The sequence below is a fragment of the Agelaius tricolor genome, unplaced genomic scaffold, assembly GCF_023055355.1.
Source record: "Agelaius tricolor isolate 1412-34295 unplaced genomic scaffold, bAgeTri1.0.p SCAF_43, whole genome shotgun sequence".
Classification (NCBI taxonomy): Eukaryota; Metazoa; Chordata; class Aves; order Passeriformes; family Icteridae; genus Agelaius; species Agelaius tricolor.
In genome coordinates this window covers 3094629-3107453 of record NW_027269303.1, presented here as the reverse complement: position 1 = coordinate 3107453, position 12825 = coordinate 3094629, and the positions used below count along the sequence as shown (strand labels likewise).

The 12825-nt window shown below is 53.7% G+C and overlaps 1 pseudogene; it reads right to left on the bottom strand.

Annotated features, from left to right (window-relative positions):
- Positions 1-12825, bottom strand: part of LOC139604079 (zinc finger protein 850-like) — a 180632-nt pseudogene that overhangs the window by 143194 nt on the left and 24613 nt on the right.

Here is a 12825-nt window from a genome sequence, read left to right as displayed (position 1 = left end):
GCAGGTTTTTCAAAGGACTTTGGCTTTTGCCTTGGAGTCTCTGAGAGGTTTGTGCAATCATGGCCTCCAATTATCTGCTGTAATTAGTCCCTGGAGAGGCTTTGTCAGTAACAACACTCAGTGGGGCTCATTAATACTTCAAGGTACTCCGGTTATTTGAAGGCACTTGGTGTTTCCCTTTTGATACAGACTCTGTGAGAGGTTTGTGCAATCATGGCTCCAATTATCTGCTTTAATGAGTCCCTGGAGAGCTTTGTACTGACACTCAGTGGGGCTCATTAATGCTTTTAGCTTCTCACATTTTTTAAGGTAGTTTGGAATTTTCTTTTCCACACTGAGTCTCTGAGAGGTTTTTGCGCCATCCTGGCCTGCAATTGTCTCGTCCAAGGAGTCCATGAGGAGCCTGTGTTGGGGGTGGACCTCACTGAGACCCATTCATGCTTTGAGACACTTTGGGGTTTTCTTCTGACTTTGACTCCTGGAAAGGTTTGTGCAATCTCCTCTCAGGCCCTGAGGTTCCAGGGCTCAGCTCCAAATGCACCACAGGGCTCATCAGGATGCAGCAAGTATTGACAAACCATGGCTCTGCCTTGATTTCCCTCTGCTCTAATGCAGTTTATCAGGAATGTATCTCGAGTAATTTTTGGTTTGCTAATTTGAGATTTCTCAGCCAATGCATCTATTAGTGCAGTGGGATCAGTGTTGGCTAATTACCATTGCACTCACTGGAATATATTTACTCATTTCCTGCTCTGAGATAGGATTAGGAGAAAGGCAAAGTAGGCTCAAAATTTTAAAAGAGTATATGGAAAAGTTTATTACCAGTAAATAGAAAAAAGAGTAATAAGGATCTGAACACTTCTCCTTTCCCTACAGCCTTTTCTTTCTTACTGACAACGCAAGGAGACAAAACCTGAAAGTTTCAGTCAGTTTACACCACCTAGAACAGTCTTTCTTCAGTTCACTTAGGCAGAGGAGTCTCTCTTTCATGCTATGGAGACTTCTCCATAAGAAAAACGTTTGCTCGTGGCTCTCAATTCCCACAAATAGCAGCTGCCCAGAAAATCTGCAATTGTGAAGTCCCTCCCATTTTTCATAGCTTTTCCCACAGCTGTTTTTATGGGCCATGTCAGCTTATGGGGTATGAGTTTAAAGATGAGCTGTTGAAGAGCAAAGATTCTCTTCATCTATTTCTGAAATCATCTTCATCTCTGAAAACAGAGATCTTCTTCTTCACTCCCTGAGGACACAGGATCTCACTGATCTTCTCTCTTTCTCTGTTTAAACTTCTCATAGGATCACAGCTACTTCAACAATTGCTTACTTTAGCATGGAGGTTTTTGCTGAACAAGTCATCTCCCCATATTTTCAATTAGTTATAGGGAAAAAGAGAGTCTGATATATTAATTACATCCTTCCCCATAGCTTTACAAGAGGATTTCAGTCCCAAGATCAAGGCATCTCCTCATCCCTCACATCTGGGACTCAACTTTCCCTTCACTGAACTCGGTGTCTTCATGTTGCTCCTCTGTGTGCCTGCAGTTTGTCCTTTTCTCTCACTGGAGGGAGGATGGAAGCACTGAAAGAGTTCATATCTCACCGGGGCCTGCAGATGGTTCCGTGCCCCCGGCCGGGCTCGGTGCTTGCGGCCGGAGCTGTTTTACGATGGAGGTTTCTGCAGCGGCTGCGCTGGGGCTGTATCAGGATGGGCCGCGCTGGGGCAGGGCCAGGATCTCAGCAGCCAGGCCAGAGCACAGCAGCAGCACGGCCGGGGCCGATGGCTTCTCCTGCCCCTGCCCGGGGCTTGCGGCTGAAGCCCAAGGGCGGCAGAATCTTGGCCGAGCCGGCCCGGCCCGGGGCTGCTCCTGGGGCCCGGCGGATCCTGGCTGGGCCCGGGCTGGCGGCGGGGCAGGGCTCAGCAGGGCCCAGATGTTCCCAACTGCAGCCATGGCCCGGCCCGGCCTCGGCCCCGCGGCCTCCCCTGCCCTGCCCGGCAGCCGATGGGGCCTGGCGGGGTCCCTGGGAAGGGGCCCGGCCCCACGGCAGGAGCCGCCCGGCCCGGCCTGGCTGAGACGGGGCCGGGTCAGCCTTGTTACCTCTGTGCCAGCCAGAAGGGAAAGAGACCCTCCCAGGCTTTCCCATCTTTAACATGTGTCTTCACAGAGACGTGTACAGTTTCCTTAGTGGTTTAACAGTTTGTCAGTTCTCAAAGATAATTACTGATTGTTTTTTTGGTCAGACATGGAGGAAACTGCTAGCAGCTTCTCTTAGAACATCACTTTCGTGATGCAAAACCACCACAACTGCACGGAGCACAGAGCTCCTTTGTCCATATATAGTGCTCATGTGCCCGAGGTTTCAAAATACCTCCCTGGGAGATCTCTGGGCCCTCTCCAAGGTGTTTTCAAATGAAAACATTCAGCTCAGAGTCTAAGAAAATCACCAGAGGACAGGGCCAGCCTGACCTGTCTGTCCTGGCTACTTTTGTCTGAGATCAGTCCTTGGATAAACAGAATTGAGAGGCCAAATTCTAATTTTGGCCATGGTCCCTGGACCTGAAAGCCGGTTCTTTTCCATAGGAAGGAAGGAACAGAGCCCCAGTGTTTCAGGGGCAGATGAGAAATGGCCACCAGAGGCCAAGGCCAGCCAGAGCAAGCAGGATTTTGTTCTGAGTGATATCCTTGCATATAGGAATTGCTTTAGGGAGAGTTTCAATTTTGGCAATGGGCATCTGAAAAGGGGGGTGGTTCTTTTCCATAGCAAGAAAAGCACAGAGCCCCAGTTTTCCAGGAGCTGATGAGAGGCGGCCCTTGACATTGCAACATCAGCCAGACCTGTCAGGGGACCCCTGGGAAGCCAAACCAGCCAGGCCTGTTCCATGTCCCTCAGTTCCATGGGGCCCCACAGTGTCCCAATGGTCCCTTGCTTCCATGTATCCCTGAGGAGTCATAATGCCCCCTTGGTGACACCAGGCCCTGAAGGGTCCCAATGGTCTCCATGGTTCCATCAGGCCCCACAGAGCCATAATGGTCTCTGGGTTCCATTAGGGAAGCCCCGCTGTGTCACCATGGCCCCTTGGTTCCATGGGCTCCAGTGGTGCCACAAGGATCCCCTTGGTTCCATGAGGTCCCCACAGTGTCCCAGGGATCTCCATGGGAAGGGAAGGACCCAGCCCCAGTGTTGCAGGGGCAGCCACCAGAGGCCAAGGCCAGCCAGGCTTGATGGTACTGGCAGATTGTGCCTGGGAGTAACCTTTGGATATCCAGAATTTTGGAGGTGGAATCCAATTTCAGACATGGACACCTGGAGGATAAGGATGGTTGTTTTCCATTGGAAAGAAACCATGGAACACTGATTACACAGTGACATTTGGGGATCTATGGGGAGCATTGGGGATTGTTTCTGCACCTCATGACCCAACAGGAGCTTTTCTAATAAATGTTGCCTGACGCTCCCACTGTGCCCATGACAGGAACCCATGTGAGTGTCTGGGACATCCCAGCTCTTTGGCAGCCTGGGGACTCCTGGGATGTCACCATGGAATGGCTGTGACTGCCTCTGACCACAGGGCTCTTTACCATCCTAGAAACCCCTCGGAGGTCTCCATGGAGCCCCTGCCCCTGCCTGTGACATTCCAGCTCTTGAACAGCCTGGAGACTCTTGGAAAGATCCCATGGAACTCCTCTGAGGGCCTGTGACAAATCTGATCTTTAGTAGGCAACCATCACCAGTCCACTGTTGCTATGGGCAGTTTACATAGCAACCATCACCAGCCCCCTTTTGCTATGCTCAGTCCCTTGGCAGCTCCATGGAGACCCCATGCCAGGGGTGGTTGCCATGGCCACCAGGGCTGGCACCAGCTGGGATGCTCGGTTTCCACGGGCCGGGCTTCAGGAATGGGATTCCCCAATTTCCTGCTCCTGCTAAAACCGCTCTGCCGTTGCTGCCCTCCCGCCTCCCATGGAAAGCACAAAAGGCAAAGATCCCGGGCTGGGATAAGAACAATTTATTGGGAACAGCAACAAGTTAAGGAGCAAAAGGAACAGAATCAATATTGATAACAGAAGGGATAAGTAAAACTATTTACAGAGAAAACTACAACATCAACAACTAGTTCTTCCTGGCAATGTATTTCCTCCTGTCTGGAAAGGACACCCTTCTCCTCAGGGAGAGAGAGAGAGAGAGAGTCCCTTTCCTGCCCCTGGCAATGACCTGAGGTGGGAGTGAATGTAATGACAGGGCCATGGCCAGACCCTCATGTTCTCCAATCCCACATAAAGTCATTGGCAGGGCAACCAAAGGGACAGGTGTCTTCCCAGCATGGATCACAGGGAAGATGGATCACCAGGGCTCTGACAACCCTGGTGTCTCCAATGGGGGATGAAGCTGGAGCAGTGCAGGAAGCTCTTCCTGCAGTTGAGGCATATGCAGGGCTTCTTTTACTGGTGCCTCCGTTGGTGTTTTGTCAAGTGAGAGCTGCTGGTGAAGCTCTTCCCACACTGGGGACACTCGTAGGGCCTCTCCCCAGTGTGGATGCGCTGGTGCCTGATGAGGGTGGAATTGTGCTTGAAGCTCTTCCCACAGTCAGGGCAGTAGAAGGGCCTCTCCTCTGAGTGAATCCGCTCATGCAGGAGGAGATTTGAGCTGGTCCGAAACCTCTTCCCACACTCGGGGCACTGGTAGGGCCGCTCCCCTGTGTGGATCATTTGGTGGATGATCATTTGGGTCTTCCTACTAAAGGTCATTCCACATTCCCCACAGTTGTATGGCCTTTCCCCAGTGTGGATCCTCTGGTGGCAGATCAAGAGAGACTTCTGCCTAAAGCTCTTCCCACATTCCCCACATTCATAGGGTTGTTCCCTGGTGTGGGTCTTGTGGTGGGAGATCAGGTTAGAGTTCTGGCTGAAGCTCATCCCACATTCCCCACACTCGTAGGGCCTCTCCCCGGTGTGGATCTGCTGGTGCCTGATGAGGTGGGAGTTGCGCTTGAAGCCCATCCCACAGTCAGGGCAGCGGAAGGGCCTCTCATCCATGTGAATCTGCTCATCCAGGAGGAGATCGGAGTTGGTGTAAAACCTCTTCTGACACTGGGGACACTCGTAGGGCCTCTCCCTCTCCCCAGCATGGATGCGCTGGTGGGTGATGAGGGTGGAGTTGCGCTTGAAGTCCCTCCCACAGTCAGGGCAGCGGAAGGGCCTCTCATCCGTGTGAATCTGCTGGTGCTGGAGGAGACTGGAGCTGGTGTGAAACCTCTTCTGGCACTGGGGACACTCGTAGGGCCTCTCCCCAGTGTGGATCATCTGGTGGCTGATCAGGGTGCTGCTCTGCCTGAAGCTCTTCCCACACTCCAAGCACTTGTGGGGCTTCTCCCCATCATGAAGCTGCTCATGGGCCACCAGCTCTGAGCTCTGGCTGAAGCTCTGTCCACCTTCCTGGCTCAGGGTGGGTCTTTCCTCCTCAGAGCACCCTGGGCTGGGTTTGGAGCCCCTCCTCCTGTGGGATCTCTGGGGCTTTTCCTCCCTGTTGGATTCCTGTGCCCTGGAGTCACTCAAAATGGCCTCATCCATGAGTTTCTGCTGTGGGGATTTCTCCTCTCTGGTCTCCATCCTCAGTTTCTTCCCTGGGGGAGGAATGCCAAGGAGAGGATGGGATTTGCCTCCGTGCCAGAGGGAAAGGGAAGGAGATTCCCCGAGTGCATCCCCAGCAGGACGGGGTTGGCAGCAGGGTTGTCCTGCAGCCGGGGGCTGTGCTGGGCTGGGAGATGGAGCAGGAGAGAGGGGGAAAGGGGCACTGACTTCCTCCTCACCTGCCTGGGTGTCCCAGGGCTCCTTCCTCTTCCTCACAGCCTCCTCCTCCATCTGGCCAAGTTTATGGGATGGAAAATCCTTTTTTGAGAAGAAAACAAGGGATAAGTACATTGAATTTTGTACTTGTTTGAAGGCAAACCTGGGGAGGGTCTAAACCAGGATTACAATTTAATAAGAAAATGAAGGTCGAGGCAATGATGCAGAAACACTGCCTTAAACTGACAGAGTCAGGATATAACCTGACACCCTGTTGCTGGTCAGGGTGGTGGCAGCAGTCCCATTAAATGGTGGCTGCAGTCCTGTTGCAGTGATGAACGTGATTCTGTCCAAGCAGTGATCCTGTAGAAGGGTCTGGTCTTCCTCTGAAGGTCCAGTGGTGGTTCTGGATCTCTTGTCCTCTGGGAATCCAGTAGGCAAGCTGCTCCTGGTGTTGCAAGGCTCAGCTTATATCCAGGTAGGAATGCTTGGATCCTCCCCCTGGGCGGAGCATCCCACAATGGGAGGATGGAATTTGATCAGTCCTGCAGTGACACTCAATGGCCCATTCACAGAAGATATCTCCCCTGGAGGGCGTTATCAGGGCTGAGTCATGGAAGAGATCAAGAACACTGCCCCACCTGTTGATAGCAGTTGATGAAGATGGGGATTGAAAACATGCATTTGGTTCCATCTTACATTGCAGCCTGAAACAGTGGGGGAATCCCTGCTCAGGGGGTGAACACCACCCCCTTACCCAAACTGGCTCAGGTGTAAAACCCCCACCCTGGGAAGGCCACACACACAAGGGACAATGTCACACTTGCCATGCTCCAGGGCAAATGGCATCTCTCTAATATTTTCTTAACCAGATTGCAAAATTATTTTGGCACAGTGAGTTCAGGGCACTGTTCTCTGAGCCCAAGTGCCTTTGACAACAGCATGGTTCCCTCCTCTGAGGAGGTTGTGGTTCTCTCTGGAGGAACTCTTGGAAACTTGGATGCAGCTTCATCTGAGCGACCTATGGGAGATCTGACGAGGAAAATGGCTGTTGTTGGTGGCCAGTGTAAAGAAAATATTCTGTTGTCTTTCCTTGAAAAGTTTGTTAAAATCACTGGAGGAAAGGGAGCAAATGTTACCAGCGAGACTGACAAGTTTCATTCACTCCAAGGTGAGGAACACAGGGCTGCTGAAAGAAGCCCAGCTCAAGTAGCTAAATTCCCAAATAACTCCTCAATTCCCAGGCTTGGGTTCTTTGCCAAATGTGAGAATCATTATTCTCTTCATCCCTGTCACCTTTGCTATAGCTACACAGAGCTTTCCCTTCCTTTTCATAATCAGTATTTGGCCAAATTTCCAATTTGGTTTTATTGGAACCTGCCAGCAGCTGACCTGGAGCTGTGCAGGGACAGATAAAACCAGGAACTGCCACAGAATTGCTTCTATTGTCAGTTTATTCATGTTTTTGATTTGTTTGTGTTTTCATCTCATGTGACTTGTGGAAAAATCAAATATTCATCAAAGTGATTTATGCAGAGTAAAGTTTGATTTCTGCCAAGTTTATTTTGTCCAGTGCCCAGGGGATGCTCAAGGGGTCACTGAGCCTCTCACACTGGGGGATGCTTGGGAGGGACTTGGGAGGGTTGTCCCTGTCCCTGTCACCCCAGGCCATTCCCCAGGGGTGTCCCTGTCCCTCTCACCCCAGGCCATTCCCCAGGGGTGTCCCTGTCCCTGTCACCCCAGGCCATTCCCCAGGGGTCTCCATCATTCTCACCCCAGGGAATGCCTGGAGGGTCTCCCTCCCTCTCTCCCCTGTGCCAGGGTGTGCTCGGGGCAGTCTCTGTCCCTCTCAGCCCAGGGGATGCTCGGGGCTCTCTGTCCCCTGGCCCTGGGGGATGCTCGGGGGGTCTCCATCCCTCTGGCCTCAGGCAATGCCTGTGCAGGGCTGGGCACCAGGGGCTCTGTGTCCCTCTCACCGCTGAGGCTGCTCGGGGCTGGGGGGGCTCTGCCACCTTCTCACCCCTGGGGAGGCCGGGGGGGTCTCTGTCCCTCTCAGCCCTGCTCATCCTTCCTCAGGAAAAAGAGGGGGGAAATCTCTCATCCTGTCTGCAGCTGCTCCCACAGGGATGTGAGGGCTGATCCCAGAGCCCCAAGGGTCACAGTCAGGGCTGCCCTCAGGGAATGCTCACCTGGTATTGAGGGGCAGCGTGGGAGCACACGGATCTTGGGGCACCCAGCTGTCCCCCATGTTTGGAGGTGCCTGAGGAGGGCTGGGACAATGCCAGGGACATCCTGCAGTGACATCCCCCCTGTCCTGCTCTGGGTGAGCTCAGTCCCAAACCTGGCCCTGACCCTGGTCTCAATGCCACTCCATGTTCAGACACACTCACAGTTCTGTATTTAATCTCATCCCAGTCCCAGACTCATCTAGCCCCAGACCCAATCCCAACCCCAGCCCTAAAGCCAATCCCATGTCTAGCCTTAACCCCAATCCCAGCTCTAATCCAAATCTCAGCCCCAACTCCAAGCCCAGCCCCAATTCCAGACCCTTCCTAAATCCTCAGCCCCAAACCAAATCCCAGGCTCAGCCCTTCTGAGGGTTTGGGGGTGTCTCTGTCCCTGTGACCCCGATGATGTTTGGGTGGGGTCCCAGCAGGGCTGAGAGGGACAGAGACCCCCCCGGCCTCCCCAGGGGTGAGAAGGTGGCAGAGCCCCCCCAGCCCCGAGCAGCCTCAGCGGTGAGAGGGACACAGAGCCCCTGGTGCCCAGCCCTGCACAGGCATTGCCTGAGGCCAGAGGGATGGAGACCCCCCCCGAGCATCCCCCAGGGCCAGGGGACAGAGAGCCCCGAGCATCCCCTGGGCTGAGAGGGACAGAGACTGCCCCAAGCACCCCCTGGCACAGGGGAGAGAGGGAGGGAGACCCCCCAGGCATTCCCTGGGGTGAGAATGATGGAGACGCCTGGGGAACGGCCTGGGGTGACAAGGACAGGGACACCCCTGGGGAATGGCCTGGGGTGACAGGGACAGAGACACCCCTGGGGAATGGCCTGGGGTGACAGGGACAGGGACAACCCTGGGGAATGGCGTGGGGTTACAGGGACAGGGACAACCCTCCCAAGTCCCTCCCAAGCATCCCCCAGTGTGAGAGGCTCAGTGACCCCTTGAGCATTCCCTGGGCACTGAATAAAGTAAAGTTGTTTCTTGACAAAAATCAAACTTAACCCTACAGAAAATGCCTTGAATTTGGTCTTCCCATAAGTCATTTGTGGTGAAAACCCAAACAAATCCCAAAATTTAATAAACTGACAGTAGAAGCAATTTTGTGGCAATTCCAAAATCCATTGGTCCTGCACAGCTCCAGCTCAGCTGCTGGCACATTCTGGTAAAAGAAAAGTGGAAATTCGGCCCAATGCATTGCAATTCCTATTTTATGAAAAGATTATGAAAAGGAAGGGAAAGCTCTGTGTAGATGTCACAAAAGTGACAGTGACAAAGAAAAAAATTATTCTTAGATTTGGCAAAGCCCCCAGCCTGTGAAAGAGAAAAGGGGGGACAGCCACAGAGTGACAGGGACAGAGACCTCCCCTGGGGCAGGGCAAGTGTGACATTGTCCCCTGTGTGTGTGGCCTTCCCGGGGTGGGGGTTTTACACCTGAGCCAGTTTGGGTAAGGGGGTGGTGTTCACCCCCTGAGCAGGGATTCCCCCACTGTTTCAGGCTGCAGTGTAAGATGGAACCAAATGCATGTTTTCAATCCCCATCTTCATCAACTGCTATCAACAGGTGGGGCAGTGTTCTTGATCTCTTCCATGACTCAGCCCTGATAACGCCCTCCAGGGGAGATATCTTCTGGGAATGGGCCATTGAGTGTCACTGCAGGACTGATAAAATTCCATCATCCCATTGTGGGATGCTCCGCCCAGGGGGAGGATCCAAGCATTCCTACCTGGATATAAGCTGAGCCTTGCAACACCAGGAGCAGCTTGCCTACTGGATTCCCAGAGGACAAGAGATCCAGAACCACCACTGGACCTTCAGAGGAAGACCAGACCCTTCTACAGGATCACTGCTTGGACAGAATCACGTTCATCACTGCAACAGGACTGCAGCCACCATTTAATGGGACTGCTGCCACCACCCTGACCAGCAGGGTGTCAGGTTATATCCTGACTCTGTCAGTTTAAGGCAGTGTTTCTGCATCATTGCCTCGACCTTCATTTTCTTATTAAATTGTAATCCTGGTTTAGACCCTCCCCAGGTTTGCCTTCAAACAAGTACAAAATTCAATGTACTTATCCCTTGTTTTCTTCTCAAAAAAGGATTTTCCATCCCATAAACTTGGCCAGATGGAGGAGGAGGCTGTGAGGAAGAGGAAGGAGCCCTGGGACACCCAGGCAGGTGAGGAGGAAGTCAGTGCCCCTTTCCCCCTCTCTCCTGCTCCATCTCCCAGCCCAGCACAGCCCCCGGCTGCAGGACAACCCTGCTGCCAACCCCGTCCTGCCGGGGATGCACTGGGGGGATCTCCTTCCCCTTCCCTCTGGCACGGAGGCAAATCCCATCCTCTCCTTGGCCTTCCTCCCCCAGAAAAGGAGCTGAGGATGGAGACCAGGGAGGAGGAATCCCTGTGGCAGAACCTCATGGAAGAGGCCATTTTGAGTGGCTCCACAGTGCAGAATTCTAACGTGGAGGACAAGTCCCAGAGATCCCACAGGAGAAGGGGCTCCAAACCCAGCCCAGGGTGCTCTGAGGAGGAAAGACCCACCCTGAGCCAGGAAGGTGGACAGAGCTTCAGCCAGAGCTCAGAGCTGGTGGTCCATGAGCAGCTTCATGATGGGGAGAAGCCCCACAAGTGCTTGGAGTGTGGGAAGAGCTTCAGGCAGAGCAGCACCCTGATCAGCCACCAGATGATCCACACCGGGGAATGGCCCTACGAGTGTGGGGAGTGTGGGAAGGGCTTCAGCTGCAGCTCCACCCTTTTGACCCACCAGTGCATCCACACTGGGGAGAGGCCCTACGAGTGCCGCACGTGTGGGAAGAGGTTTCGGACCAGCTCAAATCTCCTCCTGCATGAGCGGATTCACTCAGAGGAGAGGCCCTTCTACTGCCCTGACTGTGGGAAGAGCTTCAAGCACAATTCCACCCTCATCAGGCACCAGCGCATCCACACTGGGGAGAGGCCCTACGAGTGTCCCCAGTGTGGGAAGAGCTTCACCAGTAGCTCTCATTTGACAAGACACCAACGGAGCCACCAGTAAATGAGGCCCTGCAAGTGCCTCGATTGCAGGAACAGCTTCATGCACCACTCCAGCTTCATCCCCCATGGGAGAAGCCAGATTGGAAAGAGCCCTGGTGATCCATGTTCCCTGTGATCCATGCTGGGAAGACACCTGTACTTTTTCCTGCCCTTTGCCAATGACCTGATTGGCATTGAAAAACATGAGGGTCTGGCCATGGCCCTGTCATTACATTCAGTCCCACCTCAGATCATTGCCAGGGACAGGAAAGGGACTCTCTCTCTCTCCCTGAGGAGAAGGGTGTCCTTTCCAGGCAAGAAATATTGTAGCCAGGCAGACCCTGTGAGTTGTGTTGTAGTTTTCCCTGTAAACAGTTTTATTTATCCCTTCTGGTATCAATATTGTTTCTGTTCCTGTTTGTTCTTTATCTCGTTGCTGTTCCCATTAAATTGTTCTTAACCCAGTCCGGCATCTTTGCCTTTTGTGCTTTCCATGGGAGGCGGGAGGGCAGCGAGGGCAGCGCGGTTTTAGCGGGAGCAGGAAATTGGGGAATCCCATTCCTTAAGCCCGGCCCGTGGAAACCAAGCATCCCAGCTGGTGCCAGCCCTGGTGGCCAAGGCAGCAGCCTTGGGAGCGGGTCCCTGGCTGGGGCTGTGGGAACCTCTTCCCTCTGGTGCCCAGGGACAGGAGTGGAGGGAGCGGCTGCAGCTGAGTCGGGGCAGGCTCAGGTTGGATGTCAGGAAAAGGTTTTTGGCCAGAGGCTGCTGGGGCCCTGGCCAGGCTCCCCAGGGCAGGGTCCCAGCTCCAGGGCTCTCTGAGCTGCAGCAGCGTTTGGCCAGCGCTGCCAGGCCCAGGCTGGCATTGTTGGGGTGTCCTGTGCAGGGCCAGCAGTTGGACTGGAGGATCCTGATGGGTCCCTCCCAGCTCAGCCAATTCTGTGCTTCTGGGATCCCATCAGCCTGGGGATGGGGCTGCCAATGGTTGCCATGGCAACGGGCTCTGGCTGCAGGCCTGAGCTGGTATCCATGGCAACCACCCCTGGCATGGGGTCTCCATGGAGCTGCCAAGGGACTGAGCATAGCAACAGGGGGCTGGTGATGGTTGCCATGGAAACTGACCATAGCAACAGGGTCTGGTGATGGTTGCCATGGAAATTGACCATAGCAACAGGGGCCTGGTGATGGTTGCCTGCTAAGGATCAGATTTGTCACAGGCCCTCAGAGGGGCTCCATGGAGACTTTCCAAGAGTCTCCAGGCTGTTCCAGAGCTGGAATGACCCACACAGAGGCAGGGGCTCCATGGAGACCTCCCAGGGCTTTCTGGGGATGGTAAAGAGCCCTGTGGTCAGAGGCAGTCACAGCCATTCCATGGTGACATCCCAGGGCACCTTGGGCTGCAAAGGCACCCATCTGTAACAGGCACTCACGGGGGCTCCATGGTGACATCCCAGGAGTCCCCAGGCTGCCAAAGAGCCGGGATGTCCCAGACACTCACAGGGGTTCCTGTCATGGGCACAGTGGGAGCTTCAGGCAGCGTTTATTAGAGAAGCTCCTGTTGGGTCACGAGGTGCAGAAACGAGCCCCAATAGCCCCCACAGATCCCCAAATGGTACCACTGAATCAGAGATGACATAGATCAGAAGGCTAAGGGCTAAAAGTCACCTGTTCCTTCAATCCTCTTCTTTTATAGCTTGGTTTTCTACAGGTGGACTTCATTGGTCATTTAATCAACACATTTCACTTAATTGGCCAATTAAGACAACACCCTTCAGTAAACAACTTTATGGAAAAATGCCAACTTACTACAAA